This window comes from Crinia signifera, chromosome 8, assembly GCF_055691185.1.
Source record: "Crinia signifera chromosome 8, ASM5569118v1, whole genome shotgun sequence".
Taxonomy (NCBI): Eukaryota; Metazoa; Chordata; class Amphibia; order Anura; family Myobatrachidae; genus Crinia; species Crinia signifera.
The window spans coordinates 163,020,507-163,036,258 of NC_139224.1; the positions used below are offsets into that span (position 1 = coordinate 163,020,507).

General features: G+C 45.3%; 1 protein-coding gene across 15 annotated transcripts in view; it reads right to left on the reverse strand.

Annotated features, from left to right (window-relative positions):
- The window catches only part of DAB1 (DAB adaptor protein 1), a 587,491-nt gene that overhangs the window by 34,848 nt on the left and 536,891 nt on the right, over positions 1-15,752 (reverse strand). The gene's annotated exons all lie outside the window — the stretch shown is intronic.

The following is a 15,752-nucleotide window of genomic DNA, read 5'->3' on the forward strand; positions in this document are numbered from 1 at the left end:
TTCCCCCTACTGCCTAACCCTCCTCCTACTGCCTGACCCGAACCCTCCCACCACTGCCCAACCCTCCTTTTCGGGTCTATGCAGCATGTTGACATTTCATTGCAGTGATTCCTTACTAAAAACATGATTTATTATGCTGCACTGAATGAGCGCTTCACCTAATTGGCAGACTCTTTAGTTAGCTGAAACCCTTCATCTGTGGTGAATGCAAGTAACCGTAGAGCGTCAGTAAGACAGCGCCATGCTGCAGACGCTGGTAGGTATGAAGCTATTGGAAGAGTTTTATTCTAATAGCCTTTTGCTGGTTTTATTTAGCAGTGGGCATGAATATAAAAGTATGACTGAAGAGCTCATACACACTGTGAGTAACAGTTCATTCACCAACAATATGTCTGTACAGCTGTGTGCAGTATAGTGTACGAAGTACAGACTAAGACTTATGTCTCCAATCACTTTGAACTTTCCCACCAATGTCACTTATGTAAAGAGTAGAATGGTTAGCATTACCACCTCACATCACGGAGGTCTTGTGTTTAATTCCCCATCTGTGTGGACTTGTTATGGTTACTCTGATTTCATCCTACACTCTAATTGGGTGTGGTATAGGGCTCCGACCGTCGGGATCCCGACAGTCATTAGCCCGACGTCGGGATCCCAACTGACTGGACTCAGACAGCATGGCGAACGCAAAATAGCCCGTAGGCTATGTGACTTCCATCAAAAAATGAACCCTTATGTCTGCATGGCCATGTTGTAGGGAACATAGATTGTAAGCTCCACTGGTGCGGGGACCGATGTGAATGGTAATATATTCTCTGCGGAGTTCTGCGGAACGAGTGCACTACATAAATAGATAAAACACCTCCTTTTGCAATAATTCTATTCAAATATATTCAAATGAAGTTCTTCCAATTCTTTGATACAACACTGTACTTTCAGCTTGGTACGGTCCCTGGGCATTAATAAGCTCACAGGACAATAATATATTTCTGCAGGAGAATGGCGCTGTGAATAAGTAACAAAATGTCAGCGTGTTTGATGTTCAATGTGCATCTTTACATAATTCCCCTGCACAGGGATGAGTCATTCTCATGTAGTGATAAACTGTAATGACAGCGCTGTCTGGGGACGTACACTCAAAGAACGGTATATACTGTAATAAGTACTTCAAGTCGGAATCTATAGGATGACTATACATCGTAGGAGATGACTGTTACTTTAACGCACAGTACCATATCATTTTACTGAATCTAAATGTTTTTTAAAAGTCAGAAAAAAATTCCCTGATGGAATTTTGAAAGCCGTTGGAATACGTTTTGAATACGGTAGGTATGCACAATGCAAACAGGCAACTGGAATTGCAGACTGAATGGACAACTGTCATTTTAATTGCTTTTTTTTTTCTAGGATGGGATAAATGATTCAGGCCCCATTCACGATTAAGTCTTCTATCACAACAATAAGTATGAATTATTTTTTTCACTGCATTAAATAATAAAATGATTTGTCTCCTGTTTACAGTGGGACAGTCCTGATATTTGGAGACTGTCCTGTTTTCTCTCCCACGGGTGGTAATGTTGACAGGTGGGGGGCAAGTAGGGGGGAGCCAGAGATCACCGCAGTGATTCAGCAGTGTTTGCTGAAGAGATGCCAAGCGTAAGCAGCATCTCTTCAACACGCGGAGGGAGGGAGCCGGAGGCTGCCCATTCGCTAAGGGAGCGGTGGGCATGCCCCCCCCCCCCCCAAAAAACGCTTTTAAAAACTGAGGGTGTGGTTTCATACATTGACCACACCCCCTTTTGGGACACACCCACTTGCATCATAGCTCTGCCCCTGTCATGTTTGGAAAATACGGTAGTTGGGAGGTATGACTAAGGGCTAACATAATACTAAGGACTCACACAGTGGTGCAACTAGATATTTGTAACCTAGAACGTGACGGCAGATAAGAACCATTTGGCTCATCTAATGCCCCTTACATTTGTAGGCTCATTAGCAAAGGTTTGTAAGGGCCACTATAAGTACCACCCCAGGGTGTATATAGCATATTTACATTTTCAGCTGGGGGAGCATTGCAGCTGCAGGGAAGGCTTGCCCCTTTCAACTGTGGGCCCCGTAGCAGCTGCACACCAGGCACCTATAACCCCTTTATAACTCACTGAAAGGGTTAACCTACTGTTGTTTATTACTGTACACCCTATTGGGGCTTATACGACTGGTATTTCATTATGCGCTGAGCAACTTCAGCCTCCCCCTTTCCCAGAGTACAGGTGCTGTGGGATTTACATCAGCTCTGTGAATGATCCCTAATAATTCATATAATGGTGTGAGTTAGCGCACATCGCACTGCTTACCGAGCAATTACATTTCAGGAGTGACACATTAACAGATAACGAAGCGCCCCACTCCATTCTTAAGCGAATGCAAATACACCTCGCATTACACGACTTGTATCAGAGATAGGCCTGGAACCTGCTCGTCTGTCTTTGACAATATGACACTAATATTTATGACTACAAAAATAAAATTTTCAGATATCACAGTTTAAAAAAAGACGCTGTAATAAATGTGTTCTAATAACGATGCCGGGGACGCTGGCGCCTATTACAGCGGCGCTACAGGCGGTGAGTACGGATTATTGCAGTACAGGAAACAAATATAGGGTAAAGAAATCTACAGTATTATGCCGGTCCAAGGACTGTCATGCTGGCGTCAGGATGTAAGAAATGATCCATTGCATGTGCGTAACCTCTCACATCTATTGTCTTCTGCAAAGGCCGGGACGCGACTGCACAAAGCAGATGGCACAGGTCAAGGGAAACTAATTTATACCCTCCAAAAAAGGTTATGATATTTTGTAATGAGGTTGGCCAACGCATTGCTGAGGGTGATAAAACTGCGCCCTCAACACTTTAAAGGTTTGATTGGGAAAATGATGTGAGCAATAGAAATAAACTCTAAGGAAGTACAAGATGCAAAGGAAACTAAAACTCATGTTATGGTACAAAGCTCCCCCACAATATTCCTTCACAGCTGAGTTTTTAATGCAGTAACTATCAAAAATGGTAGACTTGCTTTGAAGAAATCTGGGATGGATGATTTATACACATAAAAAAATGGAATTGCAGTCATTTAAGCGGCTGTGGCATCACTGGTCCCCTGTGATGTCACAGCCGCTTAAATGACTGCAATTCCAGTTTGTTTTTTTATTTTGCATCGGGGCACTGTCCAAAACATTTAGGACGAGCTTGAGCTGTTTTTGGAGAGTGTGTGGGTTTATTGGTTTGGGGACATAAAGAAGAGTAGAAGGAGTATGCCTTCATGTAAGATCAAATTTGAAACCATGGTTAAAAGATAGGACTTCTGAGATTAGTGGTGACAATATGGAGGTCGCGTGGGCATAGATAGTGGGAGATAGCAAAGGATCAAATAAACTGGTATTATGGGTATGCTATAAACCAACAAACATTAATGAAAGATATGAGGCATTTCTTTTAAACCAAATTCATTTGTGAAATTTTAACAATCCAGACATTGACTGGACTAATGAGACAAGTACTTCAGCTAAAAGTAGGGGATTTCTTTACTTGAAGGACCTTTTCATTGCGCAAACAGTGGAGGAACCTAACGGGGCCTTATTGGACTAAGTATTGACAAATAATGTAGATTTAGTATCAAACACCAAAGTAAAAGAACATCTGGGCAATAGCGACCACAACTTAGTTTTTTTTAACAGTTTTGAAAACAGTTTTCAGAGATACAAATATAAGGGACAATTGAAAACACCTTATTTCAGGACAGCCAACTTTGAAATGCTTAGGGATTCTTTAAAATAAATACAGTGGGATACTTTATTTAAGGGGGAAAAGGCGGAGGAAATGTGGGGAACTTTTAAAAAGTTTTTAGAAAGAGTAAAACATTTATCCCAAAAGGAAATAATAAAAATAGCAGCAGGTCAGACCCATCATGGTTGAACAAGAAAGTAAGGGTGGCAATGAACAATAAGAAAGTATTTAAACCACACAAGGCAAACGGGGAGGAGGAGGCATTTCTTAAGTACAAAAACTTAAATAAAGTTTGTAAAACAGCTAAAAAAAAGGAAAACAAAAAAAGGAATAGCCTTAACAAGGGAAAAAAATCCCAAAATGTTATTAATACTGTATATCAATAGAAAAAGGTTAAAAAAGATAACATACTGTAGGCCCCATTACCAATGTAAACGTCAAAAGTGCTAAGGAGGATAAAGATAAGGCAGAAGTTTGAAACACCTTTTTTCTCATCGTTTTTTAAACAGGGAGAAGCATTCAAGGGACTCTGCAGACACCAATAAAAGGATGAGCTCAGTAGTACCAAATATAGAATTCACTGCAGAGGAATACCGTAAGCGGCTTTGCGAAATAAAAACTAATAAATCACGGGCACTAGATGGGATTCCCCAGAGGGTTCTGATGGAACTAAAGGAGGAGTTAGCTAACCGTCTGCATTCCATTTTCATCTAATATTGTTCCAAGGGACTGGAGATTAGCAGATTTAGTACCACTATTTAAAAAAGGTAAAAGAGATGACCCAGCAAATTATAGACCAGTAAGCTTAAAGTAGGTCGTACAGTATGTAAATTATTTGAGGGAATTTTAAGGGATGGTATCCAGGAATATTTAATGATGAATAACATAATCAATGGTAATCAGCATGGATTTGTTAGGGCAGTTCATGCCAAACTAACCTTATTAGTTTCTATGAGGAAAAAGACAAAGACAGTGCAGTAGATGTGATCTACCTTGATTTTGTAAAAACTTTGTGCCACATAAGAGGCTAGTCAATAAATTGGGACTAGGGCAAAAACAGAGTGGGTGTAAATTGTGCATTTTTAAATTGGATATAAGCATTAGCACGATTAGCAGGATTCGATGCTAGGGACTCTTCTATTTAACATATTTATTGATGATATAGAGGATGGTAAGTAAGGTGTCTATTTTTGAGGGTTATACTAAACTATGTAGGATAATTAAACGGTTCAGGATGTCTTCATCCTACAGAGGGACTTAGACATATTATGAGTGGGTGAATAAATGGAAAATGAGGTTCAATGTTGACAAATGAAAGGTCTTGCATCTTGGAAGACATAACAATTGTGCTACCTACAATCTAAATGGGATAGAATTAAGTGAATCACAACTGGAAACGCACCTAGGAGTACAAATAGATTTAAAAAACTTGAGCGTAGTGCTCAATGTCAAGTTGCAGCAACTAAGGCCAACAGGATACTAGCATTTAAAAAAAGGGGCATGGAAGCTATAAAAGGGGCATGGAAGCTAGAAAAGGGGTATGGAAGCTAGAATTGCCTCATCTGGAATTCAGAGTGCAATTCTGGGCCCCACACTACAACTATCAGGCACCCTTTTTACACCGAGATCGGTGACCAGGACACGTGGACATCCTCTTAGACTAGCGGAAAGGAGATGTTGGACCATCCAATGGAAAGGTTTCTTTACAGTTGGTTAACAACATTCATGGTTATAACCATAACAATATGGTTTTGTACAGGGATTAAGGGGCACATTAATGTAAGCAGAATCAGTAGTCCCAGGGCCGGAGCTACCACTAGGCAGCTCTAGGCAGCTGCCTAGGGCGCTGGCCACTAGAGGGCGCTGTTACATCTGTTATTCTGAATAAAATTAAGGAAGTCGTCCTTCTTTTAACGTGTGCAAGCCAGTGGGGGTCTAAATATGTTTACAGCTGTGGGGGCACAGCCATCTACTTGCAGCCACACTCATGCTGCATACACATCTTGCAGCAGACACTGTGCTGAGGCTGCTGTTGAAAGCAACATGACGATGAGTCATAGGCTCTCTCGACCTCAGAGGAACTGTCTGCCAGCAAGCTGTGAGGAATGAAGACAGAACACAACTCTCTGTGTCTTCACCTTTCCAGCTGCTATTGTTGTAGGTAAGTGCATGGATGGGGACTGGGAGTGACAGGGAGCACAGTGTGTGGCATGTGGAATGGGGTCAGATACAGTGTGTGGGAAGATGAGGTCAGGTGTACAGTGTGGGGGGAGGGGGATGAGGTGTACAGTGTGGGGGGAGGGGATGAGGTGTACAGTGTGGGGGGGAGGTATACAGTGTGGGGATTGGATGTACAGTGTGGGGATAGGCTGCACATTGTGGGGGATGGGGTCAGGTGTACAGTGTGGGGGGAAGGGATGAGGTGTACAATGTGGGGGGATGGGGTCAGGTGTACAGTGTGGGGGCATAGGCTGTATAGTGTGGGGGATGGGGTCAGGTGTACAGTGTGGGGGATGGGGTCAGGTGTACAGTGTGGGGGATGAGTTCAGGTGTACAGTGTGGGTGGATGGGGTAAGGTATATAGTGTGGGGGTGGAGTCAGGTGTATAGTGTGGGGACAGGATGTACATTGTGTGGGACGAGGTCAGGTGTACAGTGTGGGGGATGGTATGCACACGTGGGTGTATGTGTGTGTGTGTATATATATATATATATATATATATATATATATATGCACTTTCACTTTACTGTCTGGGAAGGGGATAACTGGGTGAAGGGGGGCAATAGGCTGACATTTTGCCTAGGGCGCCACTAATCCTTGCACCGGCCCTGAGTAGTCCGTTATACTAAAGTAGGATAAATAAATAAATAAAAAAGGGTTGAACTCGATGGACATGCGTCTTTATTTAACCTTACTATGTTACTATGAACACTTTACGGGATATTCTGGAAGACTTACAAATTTCAGGATGTAAAGTAGGCAAATCTCCCAGAAACCATCCATGAAGTGGGAGGTCCTAGCAGCTTGTGGAGGCGGATCGCACTGAATAGGCAGTGCCACAGTGACACATGGCTTGGGACAATGCATTATACAAGAGTTGTAGTGGGTATACTTAGAACAATGCATTGTACATTCATGACTCATATCTGAAAATGTCAGTTAAGGCACAGTCAGTAAGTGGTTGGTTAAGGTGCCATTATGGTTTTATATGGTGAGTAACATACTGTAATGCAAATGACCTAGACGGCAACTAGAATGTCATCCGCTTGTACCACTGCCAGCACCGCCATCCCCTAACATGGTGAATTATGTTTAAACTGGTAAATAAAAAGTAACTTTATAGTTTACAAGTGACAGGCACATATGGGAGGTTATTTGTGCCCCAACGTTTCCTAATTTTAATTAGATCGGGAACTGCTGCATAACATCAAACAGAATGCAAACTGCAAGCTCAGATAAACCGCTGCTGTAAAACCGTCACATTTGGTTATTAATGTCTATGGACATAAAGTTATTACTTATTTACTTTACTTAATTATGTTGTGCAATGTACATGCTATAAAGATGTATAGAAACGTGGTAAGAGCTGGTGTCTGGTGGCTAAGTGTTTTAAAGGACTGCTGAGCCAAAGAGTTGCTTTACATCAGGGGTGGCCAAACCTGTCCTCATGATCTACCAACAGTTCTTGTGTCTCAGGCCACCTGTCAAACTATAGAAGGTATGAATGCAGCAGGTTTGAAAATGTGACAGTTACTAATGACTACAGCTGTGCACCAGCTAGGTGATCTGGGGAATGTGACAGTTAGTAATGACTACAGCTGTGCACCAGCTAGGTGATCTGGGGAATGTGACAGTTAGTAATGACTACAGCTGGGCACCAGCTAGGTGATATGGGGAATGTGACAGTCAGTAATGACTACAGCTGTGCACCAGCTAGGTGATCTGGGGAATGTGACAATTAGTAATGACTACAGCTGTGCACCAGCTAGGTGATATGGGGAATGTGACAGTCAGTAATGACTACAGCTGTGCACCAGCTAGGTGATCTGGGGAATGTGACAGTTAGTAATCTCTACAGCTGTGCACCAGCTAGGTGATCTGGGGAATGTGACAGTTAGTAATGACTACAGCTGTGCAGCAGCTAGGTGATCTGGGGAATGTGACAGTTAGTAATGACTACAGCTGTGCAGCAGCTAGGTGATCTGGGGAATGTGACAGTTAGTAATGACTACAGCTGTGCACCAGCTAGGTGATCTGGGGAATGTGACAGTTAGTAATGACTACAGCTGTGCACCAGCTAGGTGATCTGGGGAATGTGACAGTTAGTAATCTCTACAGCTGTGCACCAGCTAGGTGATCTGGGGAATGTGACAGTTAGTAATGACTACAGCTGTGCACCAGCTAGGTGATCTGGGGAATGTGACAGTTAGTAATGACTACAGCTGTGCAATAGCTAGGTGATCTGGGGAATGTGACAGTTAGTAATGACTACAGCTGTGCACCAGCTAGGTGATCTGGGGAATGTGACAGTTAGTAATGACTACAGCTGTGCACCAGCTAGGTGATCTGGGGAATGTGACAGTTAGTAATGACTACAGCTGTGCACCAGCTAGGTGATCTGGGGAATGTGACAGTTAGTAATGACTGCACCTGTGCAGCAGTAGGTGATTTGGAAAATGTGGACTGTTGGTAGATCTCGATAATATCTGCCTTCATCACAATTTCTTAAGGCATAACTAGACTAAGGCATACTTACCTACATTGATTTTCACCTCTCCAGGAGAAGGCCAAAGAGGCAACAAGGGGGGGGGGAGAGGGGGGGACAAAGCTGACATCACTTGGCCCCGCCCCATGCCATAAAACGGGCCGCGGAGAGGGGCGGGACTTAAATGCTGTGAAATGCCGCTACCGCTTCATTTTAGCCCCGTCCCCTTTATGCGGACCCGAATAATTTGCGGTAATTGAACCAGCAGGGATGGGGGTTGTGGGGCTCTGGCCAGCAAATGGGTGACTTGCCCATTTTCCTGGGGGGCTGGGAGGCGGACCTGATTTTCGGGAGCCTCCTGCCCATTCCGGGAGGGTAGGCTAGCCTGGATTAAGAAGTTGAGTGGGGTCGTGCAGGTGATACTGTACACCCGGCCCTCTCTGTCAAGAGGCCCCCTTACTCTCCCTCTTGTGTAGCAGCAGACCTAGGCAGCCAGAATGTGAGCAGAACAGTATGCAGTGCAGGCAGACATACAGTAGGAGTATCAGATTTCATGAGATACCGATGGGAGCTTCCTGAGTAATCGGAGGGGGGGAGAGAGCTGTAAGTGATTCTGGGATCCTAGTTCTCAGCCCACCCTGGTTGTCTGGGTCCTGTGTAACCTGTCATCTAATGAGAGAACTCCGGTCTAGAGAGACACACACACACACACATCACACAGCAGCATCTGCCTCTCTCCACAGCCCATCACACAGCAGCATCTGCCTCTCTCCCCAGCCCATTACACAGCAGCATCTGCCTCTCTCCCCAGCCCATCACACAGCAGCATCTGCCTCTCTCCCCAGCCCATAACACAGCAGCATCTGCGTCTCTCCCCAGCCCATCACACAGTAGCATCTGTGTCACTCCCCAGCCCATCACACAGCAGCATCTTCCTCTCTCCCCAGCCCATCACACAGCAGCATCTGCGTCTCTCCCCAGCCCATCACACAGCAGCATCTGCCTCTCTCCCCAGCCCATCACACAGCAGCATCTGCCTCTCTCCCCAGCCCATCACACAGCAGCATCTGCGTCTCTCCCCAACCCATCACACAGCAGCATCTGCCTCTCTCCCCAGCCCATCACACAGCAGCATCTGCCTCTCTCCCCAGCCCATCACAGCATCTGCCATTTGCTGGGCTGGGGACAGAGGCTGCTGCTGTAGTAGCAATCAGTTCTCTCTTTCCCTACCTCAAGTGCCACTGTCTGCAACAGAGAAGGGCGGGTTGGATCTGTGACCCCCATCCAGCCCCTCCAACAGGCCTGGTTAAAGAGTACCCCCACTCTCCCCCTCTTGATACCACTGCATTTTACCATCAATCATAAGATTTTGACCATATCCCAAGTATTACAGCCAATAGAGGCCGGGATAATGTAGCAGCCATCAAAACACAGCTGCCAAGCCACGTATAACCTGCAATTGTCACCCAATGCAGACGGAAGACTTAGGAAGGAATGCAGCCAGCATGCTTGGTCCATGGTGATGAGACAACTGTGCATATCACCGGGTAGGGCCCAGCATGCAAAGGGTTACCACGGCTGATATGGGGAGGAAATGTCAGATGTGACACATGAGATAACTTTGTCAGAGCTGATTACATTGTGGTTGTACAACAGAACCTAATTAAGACACAGCTTTGACAAATGCCTTGATTTAGTCTAACGATCCCCGTCTGCCACCGCCGATCTACCAAAATAAATGTCAAAGGCTAAAAATGTACTTGGGAAATTATGCAGGGAAGATACAGCGGTGAGTTATCTATGGCTCTGACTGTGTTCTATGTATCCTGCAATACTCAGAGCGCATATGTATCAACGTCTTCCCTAATTCATTCGACGTAGTGTTATCCTGCTAAATTACCACGGGGCAATCAGCGACTCCATTATTATAAAGTGATAATGGGATCGTGTCACCCTTCATCCAGCAGTCATTGCAGCCCTGTTTATACAAATGTTTGCTCTGTGTTTTGCACCCATTAAATATGCACCTTTATGTGCTACAATTAAAGCAATGAATTTATATGGAGCGTTTGCAGAGTCCGTGTGGCAAATGTATGCTTGCATTGTTCTGAATGTTAATGTCGCATTGCTGTTTTGCTTTACATTGTAGTTTTAAGTCCATTTATTAAGTCTCTTAACATCTCTTATATATTTGGCTACATCTGTCACTCAAAGTGTGTCTGGAGCTATAACGCTGGGTGGAGCCTCTGACTCACATGACTGACTCACATGACAGAGAACCAGCCCAGTGAGACACCCTCTGCCTCTCCATGTTACCCAGCAAAGACACAGCTACTCACCAGACACACCAGGTGAGAGCCCCCCACCGCCTCCCCTCCCGCGATTCGCAGCAACCCCCCCCGCCCCCCCCTCCTGCGATTTGCGGGCCCCAGCCCCCCCGCGACCACCCCTCCCGCTATTCGCGGGGCCCCTCCCACGATTTGCGCGCTCCCCCGCGAAATCCCTCTACCGCAATTCGCGGCACACCCCCCCCCCCCCCCCGAATTTGAGGCAACCCCAGCCCACACGACCCCCCCTCCGGTGATTCGGGGCACCCCACCCCCCCTATCAGCACTCTGATTGGAGGATAGCTAGGGACCTTCACCAATCAGCACTCAGGACTCCCTTGAATTGTGGAACCGTAGGCCGCTGCCAAGTGTGCCTGTACATTAAGTTGACATGGAAGAGGGGGCCGGAGGCTGCTTTATATCTACACCCCAGGCAACCCCACCCCTGGATCCATGCTGCTGAGGTCAAGACTTTAGGGGTTAATTTACTAAGATGGGAGTTCTAGTTAAGATGGCATGTTGCCCATATCAACCAATCCGATTATATTATCTTCTAGAAGGTGCTAAATAAGAAGAATCTGGTTGCTAAGGGCAACATCCCATCTTCAATAGAATTCCAATCTTTGTAAATGCATCCTTTAAAGCAGTGGTTCCCAACCTCGGTCCTCAGAAACACCCCCCCCCCCCCTCCCCCCCAGTTCACGTTTTGCAGGTCACCACACAGAATCACAAGTGAAGTAATTAGTCCCACCTGTGGATCTTTAAAAATGTGTCAGTGAATACTGAGTGCACCTGCCGGGTGACCTGGAAAACGTGAAATGTGGGGGGGTCCTGAGGACCACTGCTTTAAAGGGTCAAATAATCCAAGAATATGTGGGACACAAATATTACTATTGCTATGAAGCAGATATTATTAAACAAAATAAAACCAACCAACCAAACAAAATCATAATACACATAAGTCTATAACGTTATAAAGTTTTAGGATTCTCACTCAATAACAACAGTAAAATTGTGTGGATATGGAACTACACAAACCAGTGGGTTCTATCTTCAAAGATCTTTATGTCTTGTATAAATGTTGCCCTGTTATAATGCACAAACGTGACATCAGAATGAGGCAGCTTTGAACTTTTTGTTGTTACGTTGTTGAAACAATGTTGCTGCAGTATACAGAATAATAGGATCTGATACATTTTTACATTTTTCAGCCAGAAGACAGAAGCTAAGACAAGGATAATACTTCTATTACTGGACCATAGGGCGTATTAGGATAAAACTTGTTGAACTTGCTTTAAATGTAGTCATATCTCTTTGCATATAAATAGTGGGGAAGTCTTTGCAAGTTCCAGAAGTCACCAGAGGCAATCCATCATCCTGTCTCTGAATATTCCAGAAAATCCAGGCACACAATCAATAACCGGCTGACATTTGAAAACTATAGATAATTGTAAAACTATTACACAATTCCGCCCGCCAATCAGGTCTCAGTTACAAAATGTCTCTTCTTAAGGAGAGGTTAAGAAGGGGGTTGCGGTATATTCATAATGCAGGTCCCGCCAGGCGTGTGCTGGATAAAACATGCTTATGATTGATGCCTTCATTTACACATGATGATATGCAGTGACACTGTGCTCTCCGGCAGAACAAAGTAATTATGGTATTGACCTCTGCTGAGCTGTCGGGGCTGCTAGTCCTGGGAGATAGCGTTCATTGTCTATAGAGGGATTACTCGCTCGCTCTGCAGTCTTACTTACTTCTTACAACAGTCCTCGCATCTATCTAATGATATTTCACTGGGGGGACTCTTCCCAAATGTACTGGCTGAGATGGAACAGTCCCAACTTAAGGGCGCAGTCCCACCACCATGACGCCAGTAGGCATTGCTCCACAAACGAGAGAGTTGGGAGCCTTGTCCCGTTCACTGCCGTGTGAACAAGCTATTGTGAGCAGGGCCTGTGTAAGGTTTTTCGGCACCCTAGACGAAACCTCACTTTACTGCCCTCACCACCTACACACCAATACCGACTTTCCAGAACCTCAGGTGAAAGTTCGGAGGTGGCGTCTTAAGGGCCCCATACATCAGCAGTTAATTGTGACAATTTTCAGATATGGAGATGATTGCCACAATTAATTTTAGATGTGTGGGCTCCCCCTTTTGGCAATCCCAATCGATTGCTTAATCAAGTTTTTAAACATGCTTAATAATCTGGTATTATCTGCGGATCTTTTTTATATGTGTGGGCATTCCCAATTCGTCTTCTTCATCTATTTACATTATGAACAGCTGAAATGACAATCGATTGGGCAATTTCCAGATATGAAGATGCAATCTTTAGATGGAAAAATCTGCCGATCACTGAAATAAATCTGTAATGTGTGGGCAAGTCAGATAGATTGTAAAATCCATTTATCTGGCCAAAAAATCCCTGTATCTGGAAATCCATAAATTGTGATTGCTGATGTATGGGGCCCAGTGCATGTCCACCCCACCATTGTGATGTCACCACGCCTACTTCCCTGTCCCCGCTAGAAGAGATGCAGGGTTGGCAGGTACAGAAGTATGGTCGAGGGCTCACTTATATCCGTATGAAAAAATGCGGAGATTTCCCAAAGAAACCAGAATGTTCCAATTTAAGTATTTTAAAAAGTGGGAATTCTTGGGCATCTGGTTAGCTTTGAGTATACAGTATTCAAGGGTCCTTTTTAAGTGTATTTACCCAATTGTTATGAGTCTTGATCTCCTCCATGATTAGTGTCACCAGTTTGAAGTGAGCTGGAAAAACTCAGCCAGCAGCCAATCAAATCTCAGGTCATTTCAGATGGTATGTGATGGTTTGTACGAACCAGTGACCAGTTGTTTTGTGTGATTGTGTCAGTGATAACAGGGCTGCATGTGACAGGGGCAGTGATATATAAGGAGGAGGGGACTGGGGGCAGCAGGAAGCCACAGACTGAGAGTTATATAGTGGGAGGAGCAGGGTCCCCAGCAGCACAGAGTAAATCAGGAGATGAGTGATATGTCAGTGAGGACAAGGCTGCATGTGACAGGGGCAGTAACATGATGTGAGGAGGGGAATGGAGGCAGCAGGAAGCCACAGACTGAGAGTTACATAGTGGGAGGAGCAGGGTCCCCAGCAGCACAGAGTATATCAGGAGATGAGTGATATGTCAGTGAGGACAAGGCTGCATGTGACAGGGGCAGTGACATGATGTGAGGAGGGGAATGGAGGCAGCAGGAATCCACAGACTAAGAGTTATATAGTGGGAGGAGCAGGGTCCCCAGCAGCACAGAGTATATCAGGAGATGAGTGATGTGTCAGTGAGGACAGGGCTGCATGTGACAGGGGCAGTGACATGATGTGAGGAGGGGAATGGAGGCAGCAGGAAGCCACAGACTGAGCGTTATATAGTGGGAGGAGCAGGGTCCCCAGCAGCACAGAGTATATCAGGAGATGAGTGATGTTTCAGTGAGGACAGGGCTGCATGTGACAGGGGCAGTGACATGATGTGAGGAGGGGAATGGAGGCAGCAGGATGCCACAGACTGAGAGTTATATAGTGGGATGAGCAGGGTCACCAGCAGCACAGAGTATATCAGGAGATGAGTGATGTTTCAGTGAGGACAGGGCTGCATGTGACAGGGGCAGTGACATGATGTGAGGAGGGGAATGGGGACAGCAGGGAGCCACAGACTGAGTTATATAGTGGGAGGAGCAGGTCACCCAGCAGCACAGAGTATATCAGGAGATGAGTGATGTGTCAGTGAGGACAGGGCTGCATGTGACAGGGGCAGTGACATGATGTGAGGAGGGGAATGGAGGCAGCAGGACACCACAGGCTGAAAGTTATATAGTGGGAGGAGCAGGGTCCCCAGCAGCACAGAGTATATCAGGAGATGGGTGATGTGTCAGTAAGGACAGAGCTGCATGTGACAGGGGCAGTGACATGATGTGAGGAGGAGAATGGAGGCAGCAGGAAGCCACAGGCTGAGAGTTATATAGTGGGAGGAGCAGGGTCCCCAGCAGCACAGAGTATATCAGGAGATTAGTGATGTGTCAGGGAGGACAGGGCTGCATGTGACAGGAGCAGGGACATGATGTGAGGAGGGGAATGGAGGCTGCAGGAAGCCACAGACTGAGAGTTATATAGTGGGAGGAGCGAGTTATATAGTGGGAGGAGCATGGTCCCCAGCAGCACAGAGTATATCAGGAGATGACTGATGTGTCAGTGAGGACAGGGCTGCATGTGACAGGGGCAGTGACATGATGTGAGGAGGGGAATGGAGGCAGCAGGAAGCCACAGACTGAGAGTTATATAGTGGGAGGAGCAGGGTCCCCAGCAGCACAGAGTATATCAGGAGATGCAACAGACTGAGAGTTATATAGTGGAGGAGCAGGGTCCCCAGCAGCACAGAGTATAAAATATGTCAGAAAAACTTCATCCAGAGACCCCAGAATAACATATAACTTGTCTCTTACCTGTATGAGTTATTATATTAAGATCTCTGGAATAAGCACATTCCTGTATTATACATATGAAATTTTAATATATCCAAGTGGTAACGGGAAATGTTTACGAGTTTGTATGTAGGAATTTAGATCCCAATTGCACATTCGTTTAAAAAAATCCCTAACACTGCCCCACGGAGGACACATTGGGGGAAATTTACTAAGGTGGGAGGTCTATTTCAGATGGGATGTTGCTAAGGGCAACCAATCAGATCCTATCTATTATCTTCTAGAAGGTGCTAAATAAATAAGAAATAGATTCTGGTTGGTTGCCCATAGCAACAATTCATATGAGCTAGAACTCCAATCTTAGGAAATTCCCCCCATACTGTACAAACACTTTCTGTAATGTGTCAGGATTTGACCCCCTATAACATTATATCATTAATGCATCTTACACAACCCCTAAATCAGGCATGTCCAAA